Source organism: Lactuca sativa, chromosome 7 (genome assembly GCF_002870075.4).
Source record: "Lactuca sativa cultivar Salinas chromosome 7, Lsat_Salinas_v11, whole genome shotgun sequence".
Classification (NCBI taxonomy): domain Eukaryota; kingdom Viridiplantae; phylum Streptophyta; class Magnoliopsida; order Asterales; family Asteraceae; genus Lactuca; species Lactuca sativa.
The window spans coordinates 3,491,963-3,499,290 of record NC_056629.2 but is presented as its reverse complement, the minus strand read 5'-3'; the positions used below and the strand labels follow the sequence as shown (position 1 = coordinate 3,499,290).

The 7,328-nt window shown below is 41.9% G+C and overlaps 1 non-coding gene across 1 annotated transcript; it reads left to right on the top strand.

Moving 5' to 3' along the window:
- The first annotated feature begins 3,089 nt into the window (after positions 1-3,089).
- Positions 3,090-3,196, top strand: LOC128127497 (small nucleolar RNA R71). Its single transcript, XR_008225286.1, has one exon. It is a non-coding gene; the product is annotated as a small nucleolar RNA R71 (small nucleolar RNA).
- Positions 3,197-7,328: the final 4,132 nt, after the last annotated feature.

Sequence of the window (7,328 nt, the reverse complement as noted above, 5' to 3'; positions counted from 1 at the left end):
CGAATAGATTCCTCCACCCGTGACAAGTGAACGAAAATTGATCTCCAACATAAGTCTTCGACCAATAACGTTCCAGCTCCACTACCATTCCCACTCTACCCAGCCATCCCCAATCAATAATTGGGGCTATTGCAAACTCCCTATTGTATAACCATCCAAGTCGATTCTCGTAGGTTGTTAGCAACGGTCGGGGAATGTTTTGAGGGAATTGATATAGAGGATGTATGCTTGCTACATCTATCGGGCCCTCTTCCTGCTGGACAGCTCGTCGTGGTCCCATTTCTGCAAACAAGAGCAAAGCATAGCAGCAAACAAATAACACATTAAAACATATATAAAAGGGCCTGCCAGAAGTCACGACGTGGCCAGGCTGCGCCACGTCGTGGAGCTTGTCGAACCCAGATGCTGAATCGGACATGTTTACGTGCGATTTCCATAAAAATCATTCTTGGGGTTTGTTTCTATGGACTTTTAAATAACATGGAAACTAAAATTGGACACTAGATTCAACCAATTTCGTGAATCATTCAAACCCTAATCACGACAACTTGAAATTGGAAGAAATAATTGCACAATAATAAATAAAACACGTACCAAATGGAGTAATTAGCAAGATCTTGCAACGAATTTAGAAGTATAATAAGAAATTGGCAGTAGGGTCGTGATGTTCCCGTGAGTGCGGCAGTCTTCCAAGTGGGGGATAGGGGGTTTCTCGGTCAAAGGGGTTTTAAGCGATTGGTCCCCCCCTGATTTTTAAAGGCCACGACGTGGCGGGCTTTGCCCACGTCGTGGACCTTAAAAATCAGATCGCGAATTATAATTAAGCCCACGACGTGGCTGGCTATGCCCACGTCGTGAGACCTGTCAGATGCCAAATTTTAATAATATTCATCTACTTGACTAATTTCTTTGCAAATATTTCATTATTTAAAGTCCCCTACAACTATTTCTCTGCTTATTACCGGTTTTTAGATGATGAATTGATGTCTTTCCTAATTAAAAAGAAAATAAATAGAAAAAGAAAATTGCAAACCAAACTCGGGTTGCCTCCCGAGAAGCGCTTCTTTTTCTTGGAGTCTTGAGCTGGACTCCGTGCCTTCTACGTTGACTCTTCGGAAGAGTCTACCACCAGGATCTTTTGTTCCTTGAACCGCCGTTTATACGCTTGAACTCTCCTTTTATACGCCTTCTTTGAATTTTCTTTTTTAGTTTTTCCATCTTCTTCATACTTTCGTTTTGTGCCCTTTGTGTGTTCCTTGCTCTCCATAACGTTCCCCTCTTCTTTCGCCTCCGGCCTTGTTTCTTTTGAAGTGACTTCCTCTTCATCACTTGTCATTTCCTCGTCCTCTTCGCTCACCCAAGAAGGTGGGTTCTTGTAAGCTATGACTTCAATCAAATGCGGAACAGATGCCCTGGGTTTTGTCCTCTTGGCTTGATGAACTACCTTTATCTCTTCTTCCATAAGCTTTTCCAACTCTTCTAGTTCATTCTCCTCATTAATCGTGAACACTTCGTCTTTATCTTCATGTAAATCATTTCTTATCCCGAAGACTTCTTGTTCATCTCCAACCCTCAAAGTGAGCTTGGACTCGCGGATATCAACCAGGGCACCAGCAGTGTTAAGAAATGGCCGACCAAGGATTATCGGAACATCCGTGTCTTCTTTCATGTCCAAGACTACAAAATCTATTGGAAAAACAAATTTTCCGATTTTCACCAAAATATCCTCCACTATGCCTCGGGGTTGTGTCACCGAACGGTTCGTCATGTGAATCTTCATCTTTGTAGCCTTCATCTTCTGAATCTCCAATTTTTGATAATATGAAAAAGGTATTAGATTAATGCTAGCCCCGGAATCGGCTAAAGCATTAACCTTCATTTTATTCCCAAACTCGCATGGAAGAGTGAGGCGTCCAGGATCCCCCATCTTTTCTGGTGTTTCTCCCAACACAACTTTTGAAATTTGCTCACTTAGAATCACTGTAGACTGTTTCTTTAATTGCCTTCGCGTATCTATCAAGTCTTGCAGTAATTTCCGGTTCTCGGAAGCTTTGGATAAGGACCCAACAAAGGGAGTATTAATTGGAATCCCTTTCACATGCTTCACAAACTCTAAATGTTCCTTCTCCAGTTGACTAAGTGCTGCACGGGTGGGAAATGGCATAGGTGGATGATAATCTGGAATAGGCTCAACAGATTTTTGCTCAGATTTGCGCCACGTCGTGGCCAGAGGCGTGCCACGTCGTGGCGAGCCTGGTTCAGCGTTCTTTCCATTTTCGATCCTTGATTTCTTGGGCTGCTGCGGTTGTTCTTCCAACGCCTCCAGGAACTCGGATATTGTATCTTCTTCAGTATCGATGGCCATTACGTGAGATTGGGCTTTTACTTCGGGATTCTTCGGGGACAATTTTTCATGGACTAAAGTGGCTAGTTGACCAAGTTGTACTTCAAGGTTGTGGATGGAGGCTTGCTGGTTCTTCATCAAGGTTTGTTGTTCCATGATAGCGGAATCCGTGGCATCATGTCTTTTTTCCGAAGCCTCCATAAACTTCATCAAAATGGTCTCTAGGTCGGGTTTCTTCTCGGTTGGTGGCTGCTCCTTTTGGTAAAAGCCTCGACCTGTCTGCCTATACTTCTCTTCTTTTTGCTTTTTATACTCTTCATAGGGCAGCCACTCCTTCTTTGGTTTCCTCCAGTCGTCATCAAACTTATCCCCACTAGAGTAGCACACTTGAGCTTTTCTGTTCCCATACTCATCCATATTGCAGTCCTTGGTCAAGTGTGGACCACTGCATCGCTCACACCCCACTCTTATGGCATGTATCGACTGGTCCATTTGTGTTATCCGGCGATCCATGTTATTTAGCATTGCCATTACCGCTGCAATTTCTTCAGTTTGGGTCCCTCCACCGCCTTTACTTCCGTCTTGCCTCGGGTTATGGTACTCGCGAGAGTGTTTCGCGAATTCTTCGATGAGCTCCTTGACCTCCCTTGGATTTTTCTTTGTCAACGGTCCTTGAGAATCAAGGAGTTGTCTTGTCATTACATTGACCCCATCATAAAAGATTGACATCTCTTGCTGCACATTTAGGTCATGTTGAGGGCAATTTCTGAGTAGGCCCTTGTACCGCTCCCATGCTTCGTATAGTGACTCCCCCGGTCGTTGCTCAAAGTTGGCTATCGCCTTCTTGAGTTTGGCTATCTTGGATGGCGGGCAGAACTGGTCCAGGAATTGCTCACGCATTTGAGCCCAAGTGGTGATTGTACCTGGTGGGAGTGCTTTTAACCACTCCTTAGCAGCTCCTTTGAAAGTGATAGGAAGCATCCTAAGCAAGACTGTATTTCTTGTGACATTTGGGACATTAAAGTAATCAGCAATGTCGTTGACTTCGTCTAGATGCTTAAAAGCATCCTCATGATCCTTCCCGAAAAATGGGATGTCCTTCAGTGCTGTCAATATGTGTCCCTTTAGTTCGAATGTGGCAGTGGCAGGAATTGCGGGTTGGACTAACCCAGGACCCATGTCATCTCGGATCCGCTTTTTGTATGCTCCCATGGACATTTCTTCAATCGCTGCCATCTCGTTCCTTGGCTCGTTCTCGGGTTCACTTGTGTGTTCTTCAAATTCTGGCTCGGTATCGCTTTCGGACTCGGTTTGCACGGGTGTGTGTTCCAAATGCTCAAAATTGCTCTTGTGCTTCGCTGATGAGCTGGACTCTCCCGTCTTCTTTCCCGACTTCCTAGAAAAGGCTGACTTCAATTCTTGCAAGGGTGTCTTTTTCTTGTGAAGTGCAGATTCGGGGTCTTCCAGTGGTGGCACCAAGTGTGTGTTTGAGCTTCTGGTCATGAACTCCTGCAACTTGCTAAACTAAAACGTAAAACTGAACTAAAATAAGAAAAACTAACTACCAAATAAAAATTTTAAAAATTTTGCCTGTCCACGTCGTGGTAAGTATATGGCCACGTCGTGGACTCTGTAAAAAAAAAAATTATTTTTGCTGAAAAATTAACTTTTTGTGGCTGTGTTTCCACAAAAAGGATCGATTAATTTAATGCAAATAATTAAACTACAAACTACGCCGTTCCCCGGCAACGGCGCCAAAAACTTGATGTGCACAAAAGTACCCACTAATTTTAATATTTATAACCTAACAAACTTAGACTATCTATGCACTTATAGGCAGTGTACCTAGTCAGATTACAGTATAGCTTAGGTAAGTCGGGTGTCGATCACAGGGAACGGTGTTCTAATTAATTTACTTACTATTAAATTAACCTAATTTATTAACAGATTTAAATAAGGGTTTTATCTGATTTTACAAGATCAGATGAACTTAAATCCAATTCAATAAGTAAAAACACACACTCTTGTTTAGATTGAATCCACTTTTCCCTTATGGCTAGCTAACAATTACGGATTACTAAGTTGGTTTTTAATTATATTAGTAATTTAGTTCTATCTTACCAATATTTAACTAATTCATGTCAAACCATGTATGTTCACACATAATTAAACACAGAACCAATTATAGTTGTAAATATGCTATATAAGATTTGTTGTGTAAACGCAATTATGATCACAATTCTCGTTCTCTAGCACAGCTAAACTTTATTTATTCTAATTATTAACTAAGATTGGTCAATCCTAGCTCTAACAATTCAATGGTCACTAAATTATTAGGTAAACAGGTTCATGCAGTTTAATGGTCACTAAGCTACACAGAACATGTAATTAAACAATTAGATAAACAAATATTAACATGCTAGGTCATACAAATCAAACACAAGCAAATTTTCACCAACTAAGCTTAATCCATAATCATATAACTATTCTTAAGTTCAAAGCTTCATCTAGCTAAACAAGAGTAGCTAGATTCAGCTGCTCATTATAGTAATTAAACTAACACAGCTAAAACTAATGAAAGACATGTTCTAAAAATAAACCTTTACTTCTTTTGGTGTTGAAAACCCTCTTCCAGAGCCTTTCTTTTGTTCTTATTCGTCTTCTGGAACTCTTTTTCTTCTGCCAAAAGTCCCCCTCTTCCATAATAATCATCAGAACTTATATAATGCTTGAAAACTCGCGCCACGTCGTGGCCAGGTTGCGCCACGTCGTGGGCTTCAAGCAATCCGTATCCTTCAAGGAAATCCTCCGTGTCGCGATGCTTATCTTCTGAACACCCATGCCACGTCGTGGGCTTCATCGCCACGTCGTGAAATTAGCTCTTATCGTGAATTTATTATTTTCTTGTCTTCCAAGCCTCCCATGTTCCCCATTTTGTCACCTTTGGTCCCTTTCTTCGAAAATCCTTTGTATTGACTGAAAATAACAATTTAAACTCATAAGTATCTTTATTCTAAACATATTATCAATTTATTAATAAAAATGTACTTAAATACTGCCTAAAAATAAGTGTAAATATGGCAATATCAAGGCGGAAATTGACTCCATTGAAAAGAACAACACTTGGAAAGTAGGTACTCCATTTTTTAGGATAGTATATAAACAAAGTAATGATTTGAGCTTGCTATGTTACAGTGATAACAGTCACAATGTTGATGTTGATGATGGCAGAAGTACAATAGGACATGTTTTCTACCTTGGTGACTCACCTATCACTTGGTGCTCCCAAAAACAAAATACAATAGCATTATCCTCATATGAAGCTAAGTTCATGACAGCTAATGCAGTTGCGTGTCAGACACTGTGGTTAAGGGAGTTATTAGTTGAACGGCCAAGAATGAAGAAACAAAAGGTGTTGATTCATATAGACAAGAAGATACAATAGCATTATCCTCATGTGAAGCTGAGTTTATGGTAGCTATTGTAGCTGCATCTCAGGCAATGTGGTTAAGGGAGTTATTAGCTGAGCTGACAAGAATGAACAAATAGAAGGTGCTGATTTGCATAGACAACAAATCAACAATTACACTGTTAAAGAATCATGTCTTTTATGGAAGAAACAAACATATTCACACTTGATTTCACTTCATTCGAGAGCGTGTGGAAAACGATCAAGTGATTGTTGAGTATGTTTCGGGAGACAAGCAACAAGCAGATCCACTAACGAAGGCCTTAGCTCGAATAAGGTTCACATAGATGAGAGCGTTGCTTAATTGGCGTGCAAGAATTATGTAGCACCTGATTCCTGGTATGTATTCGTGATTATTAAATCTCTTTATTTTGCATAATTAGCCTTGGACTCGGCGAATTGAGGGACTGAATCGCCGAGTAGAAGCGGGACTAGACGCGGGATCTACTCGGTCTACTTGGCGAGTAGGTCCGATGGACTCGGTGAGTAGACCCTGTTTGGACTTAAACCCTAACCCGGGTGTTTGCACCCTATTTAATCGATCTAACCCAGCCTCCACTTCCCTTAGAACTCCCAAAGACCTGTAGAATGAAACCCTAGCCTCCTTTGTGTCCTTGTGGGTGATTGTTAACATTTTGAAGGTGATTTGGGGCTTGGGAGAAGAAGTAGAAGATTGAAGAGTGCAAGAAGGGAAGGAGATCCGGAATCTACTCTGTGAAAGGCCTCCATTCAGGTAGAAAAGACCCTAACTTGATCTTTAGCTCGTTAGTCCCCTTTTGTCCCTAAGAAAAGAGGTTTTAAGCCCTAAAAACCTAAATCTCTATGTGTTTATGGCTAATGTTCTGCAAGAACTTCGGATGTGGACCTTTTGGACTTCATAGTAGCATAAAGTCTCTGTGGTTGAGGTAGTGGAAGTCCCTAATGAGCATAGGACCTCTTGTATAGCTTGGAAGTGCATGTTTGAGCTCATAGGGCCATGCATGCATGTAAAGTTTACAACTTTACGTGGTAAATGAACCCTAGGACCACGGATCTGTGGTCTGGAAGTGTTGCATGTCCTAGATCTGGCCTACTCAGGAAGTGGGTCGAAGGACTCGGCGAGTCCCAAGGTGGAACTCGACGAGTTCTATGAAGATGGTCGTCGACTCGGCGAGTTGGATGAACAAACTCGGCGAGTCCTATGAAGGTTGCCTGGAACTCGCCGAGTAGTTCTTCAAACTCGGCGAGTAATATGAACATCCACAGAACACGAGGGGTTTAAGCGTCAAAGGCTCAACCCTTCGTACCTGTGCACAGAATTAACCGTATAACGTAGTCCTGAAACCCCCAAACCCTCGCCGAGTCCAGTCAACTGGAAGTTGACTTTGACCTGGTCTTTGACTTGGTGAGGGGTAAAAAGGTCATTTTACCCTAAGAACATCTAGCGTGTTTGACTGATCGTTTTGTGGGAATTACAGTCGAGGGACGTTAGCAGCAGCAGCAGTAGACAGCCAGTTCCCACACAGACCAGCAGCC